The sequence below is a fragment of the Podarcis cretensis genome (assembly GCF_951804945.1).
Source record: "Podarcis cretensis genome assembly, chromosome: 9".
NCBI lineage: Eukaryota > Metazoa > Chordata > Lepidosauria > Squamata > Lacertidae > Podarcis > Podarcis cretensis.
Genome location: NC_137178.1, coordinates 49,377,578 through 49,391,846, shown reverse-complemented (window position 1 = coordinate 49,391,846; position 14,269 = coordinate 49,377,578).

Below are 14,269 nucleotides of genomic sequence, written 5' to 3'. Positions count from 1 at the left end.
GCTTGCTAGTTCCCTGCTGTTCAACGTACCTCACAAGTTTAAAGTAATAAAAATTTTGAGATTGGGCTGCTTTCCATCTGAAGTAACTAACATTATCCACACAATTAATTCACTTGGATTCTGTACATTATTATCGCAACTTACCATTTAGTTAGTGCTACATGCTAGGCACCATACAAAATGTGTTATAGTTCCTGTCTAGAGGACTCACAGTTTTCTACAGATGGACTGACACAATAGTTAGAAGTTGAGCCATAATAGGATAATCAACAAAAGGCTGAGTATTTGCTCCTCAATTTGCAGTTTTGTTCTGGTAAAGTTTTGTTTATTTACAAATGCATGTATATCTGTAGGGGCTTGTCCACATCAGACTTGACTGTGTGTTGGTAGCTGTTTGCATTCCTGTTTAATTTGTGCAGTCCATATGACATTCTTCTCAAACAACACCAGTGTTTTCCACCTTATAAGCTAGGGATCTAAAACATGCACAAACTACTGGGACAACCTAAACTAAATATGTTTTATCATTAACTCAGTGACAGCTGTACCCAATGCACTTCCAAATATTGTTGAACTATAACTCCCATTAGCCCAAATGACCAGTGGTTAGATTATGGGAGTTGTAGTTCAGCAGCATCTGGAGGGTCACAGGTTAGCGTCACATCTTCTCCCGAGCCAGCTAAGAAAGGCACACGTCTGATAGTTAAGTCTATCGACGAAAGAAGTACATGCACAAATGCTACTAGCAACCAGGCAGCCACCACTCAGATCTGGTTCTATGAGACGGGGCAAAAGGAGGGTGTCTACCGGCCTCTTCTTCTTCCACCACATCCTGTGTGCCTTCCTCCTTCTCAGACCGCCCTGTCTCTTCCTCCTGCCCCTGCCCTGGTTCCTGCCTTGTGGGTGGTGCTACACCCCCATACATCACTGATCCCCTCTCCTGGGACACTCCCTTGGTCCCCTCCACTTCAGAGCCCAGCCAGTCCCTGACATCTCTGCACTACAAACTGATAGGTGGGACAACATGAAAATCAAATGGGTCTGCACTATGCACACCTGGGAACGTGGGATAAGATTGCACTGTAGAAAGCAAAGATATTTGCATGAAAGAATTAGAAGCTTCAGCATTAAGCCAAGATTCAAACAGAAATAACGGATGATATCCAGTTATCCAGTGCTGCACTCCTCTCGTGGAATGGCTTCTGATCTAGCAGAATCTCCATTAATGTAATACGGAGGAAGCAATTTTTTTCTAGCACAAAGAAAGGGTTAAATTTCCTCCCCCTCATGTCATGGTCCCAATCTAACCCACTATACATAGTTGCTTTTACACACACACACACACACACACACACACACACACACACGGGAATCCATGCATCCTAAACCAATCACAGAGGCCAGAGGTTTCTTATTATTTGAAATCTGAACAGGCCTCAGACTGAATACTTATTCTAATTATTACAGACAGAAGCACATCGTAATGGTAAAGGAAACTGCACCTATTAGTATGCAAACAGATGTGCCGGGCCCTCTGTTTGTGAAAATCATATGACCCAAAGGGCTATAACAGCAATTAGCAAGAACTCATTTGTATTATCAAACTACAAACAGAAGGTTTAAACAATATGGTTTTCATCTCCTTTGCCTGTGCTGTAAACTGCCACACATGTGCACTTTCTGTTGTACGCAGCAGTCTTTCAAAGGGTTGGACTATGGAAGCGTTGCTGGGGTGATGTCAAGTGCAATGAAATCTCCCAACAGTTTTTTAGACATGTCATGCACTTCCTGCATCTCACTTCATCTAATGGACAAACTACCTTGAATGGAATGGCTTGCATATTTTGATATGCTTCACTTTTCCAGTCACCCATTACTTCTATTAAATAGCCAGAATTAACAACTCCTTCAGGGCTTTCATCAGTTGGGATTCCTGCTGTTTTCCTTGGAACCAAATTCAAAAGATGTCATTTGGCATGCAACCCATGAATAATATTTGCTAATCCATCAATTTGACAACACAAATGAAACTGAAACCCTACTGTCCTCTATATTGCTCCATGGTACAATAGCATTTACAGATTAAAACCAGTTTATACTTCACTAGCTCTCTAGGGTTTATTTTTCTCTCTGAAAAGAAGTGGAGCCACTATCCTATTTGAAAGGCTTGATTGCTTGAGAAAAAATCTCAGACATAAGCCATAATGAGGACTATGCACATACAATTCAAGTTCCATGGTTGGACAAAAATTTACAGGGATGTCTTAAATTCTCAATGTTATAAAACATATCAAAAACTGGTGGTTATATGGGGGTTGGTGCTATAAAGGTCAAAATCAATTCCAACTGAAACTTGTAAAGCAGTTACTCTGGAAGAATAATTTAAACCATCAATATACATTTTATGACTCTTTGATGTGCTCCATATTATACATTTTAGTACTTTTTCTTTCTGACAACAAGAAGAAAAATAAGAATTAGAAAATATCAGATGCATTCTTTAAATGGAAAATGTTGTTGTTGTTGTTGTTGTTGTTGTTGTTTTTTAGTCGTTTAGTCGTGACCCCATGGACCAGAGCATGCCAGGCACTCCTGTCTTCCACTGCCTCCCGCAGTTTGGTCAGACTCATGTTTGTAGCTTCGAGAACACTGTCCAACCATCTCGTCCTCTGTCGTCCCCTTCTCCTTGTGCCCTCCATCTTTCCCAACATCAGGGTCTTTTCCAGAAAGGGAAAATAGGCTAAGATATATCACTTTGCCAGCAAGCCAGAATCTGTTAATTCATTGTCACAATTAGCCTGTGTTTGAACAACATGACTTCTTGGTCATATGTTATGTAATCTCATTTGCATTTTTATAAGGAGTTAACCTGTGGTCAGATGCTCGCTCCTCTAAGTTCCAACAACAGCTTTATTCCCATGTCTCTATAAATTGAATTGTGCTGAGATAACCTAAACTTCCCTTGGGATAATTGCACATAGTTAATTAATAGCTGCTTAATCAGGTGTTTTGGTGAAGATGGTTTCTCACAAGTTACCAGATGGTCGACACTCAAACACACTTTAACACTTTCTGCACCTTTACTGTCTGGAAGGTCCAAATCTTAAAGTTTGTCTAAGCAAGCACAGTAAATTTTACTGATCTGATGGCAATGACTTCAGAGATTCCTTTCCCCACACTTCAGTGCCCTATGGAAAGGGAGAAACATGTGCTGTCCCAATGCGGAGACAGAATGCACATCTCTGCAAATAGCATCTGCTCATATTTTCCTTCAGATAAGGCCCTACAAGTTTGGGACAGGAAACACAAGCTAATTGTGGTTCTCTGCTGCTGCTTCTTTTAAACATAATGAAGCACCCAGGGCCATCTTACCCATAGGCGCTAGGGGTGCGGGACACCTGGGCGCTGGGCTCTCAGGGGTGCCAGGCTGAGACCGGGGGTAAGATTTGGAGTCCGGGGATTGGGAAGAGCTGACAGTCGCTGCTGAGCAGAGCAGAGCCCATCGGAGCACCGCAGGTCTTCTGCTGCGGGTGAGTGAGGCGCTGAGGCAGCCGGCGGCTCCACCCTCCTGCGTGCCTGGGATTGGCAGGCCGTTGAGAGGCCCGCCCAGTGCGCACTGCTCACACAAGGCACCCAGCTTCACTCAGTTACTTCCGCTGCCGCCACCTCAGGCTTGACTTTTGTTGCGCTGGGCTCTGCTTGCCCCCTCTTGCTCTGCTGCTGCCACTGCCACTTCAGGCTCCTCTGTTGCTATTGAGGCGGCCAGCTAGGCCAGCTCTGCTTTGCACATCTCACCGGCCCGCCCTAAAAAAGGGTTGACAACTCTAGGCAACCTGGGGAGGGGTGCCAGGTGGATCTTTGCACCCCAGCACCGCATATTCTTAAGAGGGCCCTGGAAGCGCCTCTCAGTGTATGTTGGATATTATCTTGCATCTTCTAAAATATTGAACAGACAATTTATGCTTTCCTTCTGTTAATTTTTGAAGTTCCCTGTTTTGGAAAAACAAAGATACACACAGGAAAGTGACAGACAGGAAAAGAAGGGCCCTGCATGAGAGGCAGGGTGGAGATGATTTCCACTGTGGAAGGATTGGAGGAAGAGGAGGAAGCTCCCAGGTGAGAGCTGAGAGGGTTCACACTTTTGTGTGCATGGAAAAAGGGGTATGATAAAATTGTGATAGAGGGCTTTTCTTTTTCTTTTATTCTTTTCTTATTTTTTCTTTTCTCTCGTTTTTATTGTCTCTTTTTAGATTAGCTTGGCTTTTATTGTATTTTATGTGGAAAACATTAATCAAAAATGGATTAAAAACAAGGTAAAATATTGGAGAGTCATAGGTGGTACTCTTTAAGATGAAGAAATGTACTTTGCTTGGTGTTTGAAAGGGTACAACAACTGATATGTTTTAAACTCTCACAAACTCATCTGAATTGCACAAAGGCAGTGTTCTATCAATTAATACTGGACATATAAAAAGAAAGACAAAAAGATTCAGTATCTCAGACTGCAGTTTTATTAACACAGAGTCGATGTGCCATGTGCAACTTGAAAAACTTCTTTTTCCAGCTAGTGCTACATGCTGTCAAATCAATAAATGAAACACCTAGATTATTATCCAAATCCAAACATTAAAAAGCTACAGGGACATCATGTAAATCACTCAGTTCCAGAGCACCAGAATTTATTTTCGCTCATTCTCAAATGGCTAAGCCTATATAATTCATCATAAACCAACACACACAGAGTACCATGTATTCCTGAAGTATTATTTAATAAAGTTGTCTCTTCAATTACTATCCCATTCTATATCTTCTGGACTCTGTGATATTTCTAAAACCTTCTTTTCTAAACAGATTCCTCTTTGGCAAAAAGTTAGACATGGAAAATCTCCATTTGTTTCCCCTGCTATACTACTGAAAGCACGGTCTGCTAACATTGCCTGCAGCTGAATGTGAGGTAACACATAATAACTTCTGGTAAGCAATCCTATATTCTAATAGAAATCTCCTTCGCCAAGTATGGATCATTATGCAATCAATAAGGTACTATGCATGCCCAAGAGGGAGATATCAGCAGATTAAGGGAAGTCCCAAGCGTCACAGAAATACAGCGGGGGGGGGGACCTTATCAGGGTCAGGGGAGACCATCCTAAGCAGTAAACAGCCCCAAATAGTCCAGTAAAGCAGCTAGTGTCCGGAATGCCAAAAACAGGGAGGTGAAATGGAGTATCCTGCAAGAGGGCATGGCTGGCTACCTCCTGGAACAAGGGCACCCTGCATGGCATTCTGTTGTTGTAGATCCACTTGTATTTACTAAATATGAATAGTTTAGGATTGTACGTTCCATGGAACAAGAATCTGACATTTGCTCAGCTAAAACATGATGTATAACCCTAGAGCTATGTCAGCCACCACCATTGAGGAGTTGCCTTATTCTCATTTGTAAATAAATGCAATTTATTTATATAAAGAAAACTTCACAAGATGCACATCCGCATCTTTATCAGCCTCCCAAGCCAGGCTAGTTAATTATAGGTCATCGATTTGAACCTTTAGGGAACCCTTGATTCTTGGGGTGTCCTCCACACACACATTATGGGTTTGGCATAGTGCCCGGTATTCTTTTGTTCACTCTTAAAAATATAATTGCAGGTAAAGGGCTTATATATTATAGAGGCAGATAGTGAAAATATTCAGTTTTAAACATAACATATGTAATTATAATAAAAAGCCCTTAATTTAGAACAGAAGAAAAATGGCATGGGTAAAGTTAATATATCAGAAAAACCATAGCTTCAATACTGGCAACCGGAATGGCAATGTTGCCCATTGTCTCCACTGTTGTTCACAAAAGGGTTTCCAATGTGGGCAGAACAAAAGATAATGGGCATACAGGTAGGAAAAGAATCATTGATGATTAACCTATATGCAGATGATGTAGTACTGTTTCTGAGTAAGCACCATTTTGAGAATGACAAGGCTGTTGAGGGTTGGGGGTATGGACAAATACTAGGCTATAGGGTAAATTTAACCAAGTCCAAATGGATAGGGTTTAATATGGAGAAGACCAAAGAAAATTCAGCGTAGACCTGACCTGTCCCATGGTGGGGAGGAGGGGGGCAGTACAATAGTTTGATTAACACCTAACTTGGATTAATTAATACAGTTTAATCATAATTTAACTTCTACAAGAAATAAAAAAGGTTCAACAAAATGGACTGAATTTTAAACCTCAAAGCTGGGTAAAATACCAGAATTTAAAATTAACTTATTCGCAAGAATCTGTATTTCTCTCACACAATATTTCACTGGAAGTGCTTTATCTACTAAAATGCTATGTTGTTTTTTGTATAAAAAGGGAAAATAGCAAGAGTACCATCTAGAATATTGTATGAATCAATAGAAGCAGGGGTTCTGGCATTTCCAAATGTAAAACTCTATTATCAATGCTTAGGCTGGATCTAGACACATCAAAGAAGTGTTTCAGTTTAAAGCGTTGTAAATTTAAACAGGGAAAACAGGTAGAGAAAAACACGACTCCACATGGCACAATGTTATTTCGCACATACAACACATATAAATTGCTTTTTCTTTACCAGTCTAGCTGATAAAGATCATGAAAACATGGTTCTATAAGGAAAAAATATAGTTTTAGAAGAAGGAAAATATGACACTGTACCCATGAGATACAACTTAGCTCTAAAAAAAGACGTAAAAGATGCATGGTTTAATCACAGCTGTCAACTGTTCCCTTTTTTAAAGGGAAATTCCCTTATTCCGAATAGGATTCCTCGCAAGAAAAGGGAAAAGTTGACAGCTATGGGTTTAACCCAGGCTTCCTCAACCTCGGCCCTCCAGTTGTTTTGAGACTACAATTCCTATCATCCCTGACCACTGGTCCTGCTAGCTAGCGATCATGGGAGTTGTAGGCCAAAAACATCTGGAGGGCCGAGGTTGAGGAAGCCTGGTTTAACCCATGCATAAAATCAATCTTTCAGACAATCATGGCTTCTTCTTTTTTATTTTTTTATTTAATAAGTTTGTATACTTGCTTCATTGTTGAAACCTCTCCATGGTTTACATAAAATTTAAAATTACTATAATAGTCAGAATTTTTTAAAAAACAAATTGATATATAAAAAATTCCTAAGGTTAATAAAATTCCTAAGGTTAATAAAATCGGTAGTGCAGAAAAGTTGTTGCATGGCACTTGTGCCAGTTCCACAGACTGAAGTGGTTGAATGGAAAAATGAGGATAAGGCAGTAGACGGGCTTCGAGCTGTGAAAGGTTTTATATACTAATAGTAATAATAATAATATAATAATAATTTATTATTTATACCCCGCCCATCTGGCTGGGCCTCCCCAGCCACTCTGGGCGGCTTCCATAGAAACCAAAAATACAGTAAAATATCACACGTTAAAAACTTCCCTGAACAGTAACACATTGAATTTGGCCCAGTAACAAATCAGCAGCCCATGCAGATGTCTGAGCAGAGGTATAATAACACTGACAGGGTCTCACTCCAGCTGGCAATGGTGCTGCAGCATTCTTCACCAATGGTAGTTTCTGGACCAAATGCAAGCTAAGCCCCACATAGAAAGCACTGCAGTAGTCTTGCCCTGACATCACCTAGGCTTGGACTACTGCTGTCAAGTTCTCCCAGTCCAGTAACAGCTGCTGCTGTCATACTAGAATCTGAATCTGGGAAACTAGTTGCTGGTCATAGTAACTTATTTATTTTTATTGTATTTCTATGCTTTATTCTAAGTCTCCATGAAACATTGTTTTGCCTTAAAAAGTTCCTTTTTGCAAAGTGCAATGCTCGTAAATCACTGACCCAGAGAGGGGGAGACTTCAAGAGTGTGCGGGATAGGGGTCATTACTTAAAGTCCACCTTACTTGGCATGAAAGAGATTGAAGAGCATATGTTGGACTGCTTCCTGATTCTAGCAAAAAACTAATAACAATATACCCAGTGATTCCATCAGGTGCAAGACCGTCATCTGTCCATTCAGATTATAACCCTTTTCTAGCCTCCTCTCCAGCAGAGAACTATAAGGAGATGCATCACTTCACCATAGCTAGCAGGATGAGAGCTTTTGAAGATGGGGTTCTTGGCAGTATAATGTCAGGCCTCACAGCTAGTCTCCCAAAAAAAGTTTTATTCTGTAAACTAGGCAACATTTATCTTAAAGAACAAAGCACACCCATTGTGAGTCAAAGAAGAGAAGAACTGGGTTTTTGGAGAAAGGAAAACACAGCTGTACCTGCACTTTGGGGGCCTAAGGAAGCATGTGAGCCTTCCTATAGCTGGAGGTGCAACAAACGTTAAAATCTTGTCAAAATCTTGATTTAAATGTGTTTCCATTTAGGTGTCTTATCTCATGTTGACGCTTGTCTCAGATACAAAACACTGATTTGTGAGGAAGTTACACCAATGAGGGACTAGTTGGAGAAGGCTTGATTTTAAACAGCATCACAAAGAAGAGAAAAAATTCCATTAGGAATACACCTTGGACACTGTAAAATGTCTTTGCACTATTGCCACCTACTTGCTGATTAGTAAACTTCTATGTGCTTGGCCATATTTCTAGTACTTGTTTGTAAGAGTGTTGAAAAATGAAGAGGATGGAGGGGAATGAAAACTGATAGAAACTGGCCCATGTGTGTCCACAGACATTCAGGGTGGGGCGGGGGGTCTATGACTACAGGATGTTGTTGACTTGACTGTCTTCAGTCTTTATATGTCTGAACCTCAAGCACTGTCATATAGTGCTGAAAAGATGGTGGGCTATGCCTGTTGGTGATTTACTGTACTATATGGGATTATACAAGGACCTGGGTGGCGCTGTGGTCTAAACCACAGAGCCTAGGGCTTGCCGATCAGAAGGTCGGCAGTTCGAATCCCCGCAACGGGGTGAGCTCTTGTTGTTTGTTCCTTGCTCCTGCCCATCTAGCAGTTCAAAAGCACGTTAAAGTGCAAGTAGATAAATAGGTACCTCTCTGACGGGAAGGTAAAACGGCATTTCCGTGCGCTGCTCTGGTTTGCCAGAAGCAGCTTAGTCATGCTGGCTACATGACCTGGAAGCTGTCTGCAGACAAACGCCGGCACCCTCGGCCTATAGAGCGAGATGAGCGCCGCAACCCCAGAGTCATCCACGGCTGGACCTAATGGTCGGGGGTACCTTTACCTTTTATGGGATTATACATTTCAGAACTAGTTTCTAATAAATTTCTTTATTTGCTCATTTAATAGTAAGAGAGCAAGGCACTAGAGAGACAGCTTAAATTTGTCCACTGAACATTAATACTGTAGGACTCTGAACCAAATTAAAAACTCCTAAGGCTACATTTCATACCCTTCGCACAGAATCTGCCTTGACTGTAGTGAATTGCAGGCATAAGGCCTGAAAAGAGTAAGACTTGTTTAATGCTTGCCTGACCAGAATATAAAAACTGGAGCCTTCAAGGTTCTTGGCCAAAATGATCAATAACGTAATAGCTGCACAAAAAGAGAATGGCAGCAGGTGTAGCTTGTCATACAAACTCAGCCTCACAAACACTTTAAGAAGCCTGGTTACATTATTCAGATTTGCAAAATCCTATTTTAAAAACAGCATTTCTGCATTTTCATTCTATCCTTCCTTTAAGGAGTTCAGGATTATATATCTGTTGCTGTCCCATTTTATTCTCATGAAAGTCACCTGGTAAATTAGCCAGGTGATTGCCCAAGTAGGGATTTGAACCAAAGGCCTTCCCAATATTTCATCCACTTCAACCTACTGGCTCCTCTAGTAACCAAGGAAATGGGGCTCAAATAGAAGAGCTGTCCCCCATTGCAAATCAGGTTTATTATCAAAATTTACATACTTTTATCTGTTGGCAATGAGCAAATCAAATAAAACCAACTGATATAGCTCAACACAGCAGATGCTTCAAGTGGTTCCCCCAAAATCAGCTGAAATTGCAGTTTATACTAGCTTCCCCGGTCTATTATTCAACCCCCTGAATAGAATCCCTCACAACAGCACAAAACAGGTGTTGTCTCAAGCACACCTGATGCAACTAATCAACTAATCAATATTTTTGAGGGCCCTTAGGAGTTGGCTCCCATAATGGAAAATCTGACCCAAGGGAGAGCAGCCATCAGGATGAAAAATAACCACCCACTATGGATTTATGGCATGCCTTTCTCTGGTGTCATTACAGATAAGGAGTGAGCTGTACATAATAAACAAGTAAAGGGGAAATGGCTGCTGAGCTCCACCCACCATTGTGAGGCCTGAGGAAGTGATGATGATGATGCCTCTCCAACTGCTGTTATTGGATGTGGACGTCCTGTGATGTCACATAAGCACATGGCAACTCAGTGGATATACAAAAGCAGCCCAAGGGGAAAGCCAAGGCGAAAGCTTGAAGAGGACACAGTGGACAACAGCAGTGTTAAAAGGTACTTGGTGGTCTCCTTCCACATGGAGGCGAAGTGGAAAATGGAAGGAGGCCATCATCTGTCAATGAGATAATGTGGAGCAACGAGAAGGCAAGTGTACCTGCTGAGCAGGACCATGGCTTGAAAACGGCAGATATCCATGGTTGGAAGCTAGTGGTGGACCTGGCAGAAGCTAGCAGGTATTGGTGGGTGGAAGCTGTTATTAGCATGTGGAAGCCCGGGATGCTGCAGGTCTGAAGGAGGCTGAAGTTTGTGCATGTAAGCTGATTGAAATTCACCTTCAGAGGCTGTTGACAAAAGCTGTGTGGCCTCTTTCCACATGCCTTGCCCCACCCTCCGACGCTAGGAGTCCTCATAAGGGAGCAGGTCCTGGAGGAAGAACTGTGAGGGGAGAGACTTTGTCAGGCAAGGCCTCCTTCCACCTGCCTTGCCCCACCCTTTAGTCTCTGCTTCTCAATTTGTATTGTATTATTTTATGTACTGTGGCTTGCTGTTGTTTTATTGTAAAAAAATTCCTTCCAGTAGCACCTTAAAGACCAACTAGGTTAGTACTTGGTATGAGCTTTCGTGTGCATGCACACTTCTTCAGATACAAAGAAGATATGTTGTTTTATTGATTATAGTTTAGAAAGTATTTATTGTAACTTTTGAGTGGATTTCTGTTTAACTTTTATATATTATTATTATTTAATACTATTCTAATGATTGCTGAATGTTACTTTTTTGATGTAGGTTGCCTATTTAAAATTTTTATTATCACATTTTTGTATTGCATTAGATTGTTATAAGATGTACATTTTTTGTTTCTTCAGCCTGTAAACCGCCCTGAGTATTGTAAGATAGAAAGACGGTATACAAATTAAAAAATGATGATGATGATGATGATGATTTGTGGATTGATGCTGGGGTAAGTATGAATGGAGAGTAGACATAGGTCACCCACCAGACACAGTATGCCTGGGAATTGCATGTTCAGATAGCGGTGTAGGCTGCCCTTCAGGCTCTGGGTGAATGAACCACTGGATATTCATGGGTGGAAGCCAGCGGAGGTTGGCAAGCTGGTCAATGGAGGTGGCGGGATGATACTGTTGAATGAGGGTCATTCCCCTCACTGTATCTGTGTTTGCTTTTCATGGATGTCAGAAGCCAGAGGCTTTCCCCGAAAGCAGCAGTGAAGAGGACAGCAGAGCTTAAGCAAGCCATCTTCTTCTTCTAAATCAATGTATTTCTAAATATGTCTAAGTAATGTTCATGACATTCCCCTTTCCAGTACCAGGATGGGAGGCTGTACAGATGCATTCCTAGCAGTTGCCGCTGGCTACAAACTTCCTGTGATGTCACAAATGGACAGGGTGGCTGAGGGGAAATAGGTGGGTGGAAGAGTGGAAAAAGGGAGAAACCCCAGTAGAAGCTTCAGGGGAAGTTGGGGTAGGTAGACAGGGCCAGCTGGATATGCGGAAGTTGAATAAGGATTGACTCCATTCTGTCTATTTGCGTTGCCAATGTTTTGTTCTCTGAGGGCTCCTGTACCTGTCTCACCTAGATCGCTTGGCAGAGCCCCAGCCCTTTTAACGGTTCCTGCATTTCTGCAGAGCACCAAAAACCGCAGGAAATAAAAACAACAACCCTGCCTGGCGTCCCCACGCCCACTGGCAGCTGCCCCCCATTTGATCACCTTTGCCTCTATGAAAGAGCAATATCCTCCCCTCCTCTCTCAGCTTAGGGAGTTGCCTTCAGATTCAAAGGGAGGGCTCCCTCTCTTCAAAACAACATGCTATAATTAAGCCAAATGAAAAGTTTTCAAAGCATCATTAGCTCACTCATATCTGAAAATTGTTGCAGCCCTTGCTGATATGGAGATGATAAGAATAGCCTCAGTGGTCCACTATAGTAAGAACATACTAATCTAAAAAAGTAATCCCTAGCATCAGACCAGGTCACCATTGTTCCCCACCCTCAATTAATCAATGGTGTTCCCCACCATTAATCAGACCAGGTCATCGTTGTTCCCCACCCTCGATAAATACCCGTGCATGATTTCTTGCTAGATCAATGCTCCACATACATTCACATTTTTCACATGGCATAGTTGGCATCAAAATGCAAGCCCAAATCCCACCACCACCGTTTAATTCAGATTTACCCTTTTGAGGAAAATCTGGTAAGTATTTTTTTTTTTTTTACTGTTCCCAACATCCAATATCCGAGTGACCCATTTGCGATATTAAGCTCCAACTGAAAGCATCCTAAAAACTAAGGTCACAAAAAGTGCTTCAGGAAATTAAAACATTTAAATATAGGTATAAACAGCAGTGACTGAGTTCTGGAGAGATACTGCCATTCAAATTAGTGCAGAAACAGAAGGAAAAGTTAACCACACTTGTCTTCTGCATGGGTGGTCTTCTTTCATTTTCAGTACCTTACGCAAAGCTAACATTCATTAGGTTGTGTGATTTCTTGTCTTTTTCAATCAGCTGCTTCCTGCCGTAAACATCAGAAGTCTCACAGTGTACACTGTGTTTCAGTCTCTCTGCATTTTAAGAACATACTTTTTTCCATGAACTAAACAAACAGTTGAACCTTCGAATGAAAACATCTGCACTTGCCTACTGGAGGAACATTTTAAAGCAGAACATACCCACAAGGCCAAATGCTTATCATTGTTATTCCAGAGTATGAACTGGTACAAATACAATTCTCCAAGTATGAACATACTTATATTTATGAAATTATCAGCACATTCTTTTTTATTTAAAACAACTGTGGCAAAAGGTCAAAAGCAATGCTTGGGGGATCCCAAATACATAAACCCCAGAGCTTGGAACTGCACATTTAAATGTACTGAACTGAATTTAGCTGAATTTTTAAAAACCATTTCTTGCTTCTCAAATCCCTGTCCATAATAGAGTGGACATTTCATGGATTTCTCTCCACACTGGCCTTTTCAAGGCACAAGAATAGTATTTACAATTCAAAAGAATAGCAAGAAATGTCTAATAGACTTAGCACTTGGTCCCTAGGAAACAAAACAAAAAAATATGCTAATCTGAAGGCTACTCTACTGCTCTTTAAATAAGCCAGCTTTAGCTTGTCCATACACATTATGAGCAGGTTAAGTGCAGACATTTTTAAAAGCAAGAGATCAATATTAATAATCAACTTTACAAGTGTGTGCAAAGAATATCCAACACTGCATAATAACAAAGCAAGAAGAATTGTGCTTTTGAGTTTATGCTAAAAAAATACTTTGGAACAACATTATGAAGATTAATAGCTGTCAGTCATCATAATCCTATTCTAGGGTTTTTTAAAAAATCCTCTGGTTTAAGAGAACACTTAAGGCAATTACAAATCTACTCATGTACCAAAATGCATGGAAATTGTAAGTTAAGGCACTTGCTTTAACTTCTACACCATGTCAACATTAAACACATTTCAGTCTCCTATATTTGCTTGCCTAGAACTTAACTTCCATGCACTCATACTTCCCTGGTCTTCCACCCTCATTTCTCTTCCAGTGCTGGAGGAAAACTAAAGCTTACTGCTTTTCCTGTAAGGTTTCATTGAGAAAGAATGGACTAATAGACCCTCCAACTGTTCCTATTTTCCAGGGACATCCCTGATTTAGAGAAGCTGTCCCGCTTTCTGATTTGATCCCGGAATGTCCCACTTTTCCTTAGAATGTCCCTATTTTCATTGGAGAAATGTTGGAGGGTATGGAGTTATCTGCCCCCCCAAGCTGTCTGAAGGCAACCCTGTATAGGGAAGTTCTTCTAAAATGTTTAATATTTTATTATGTTTTTATATATATTAGAAGC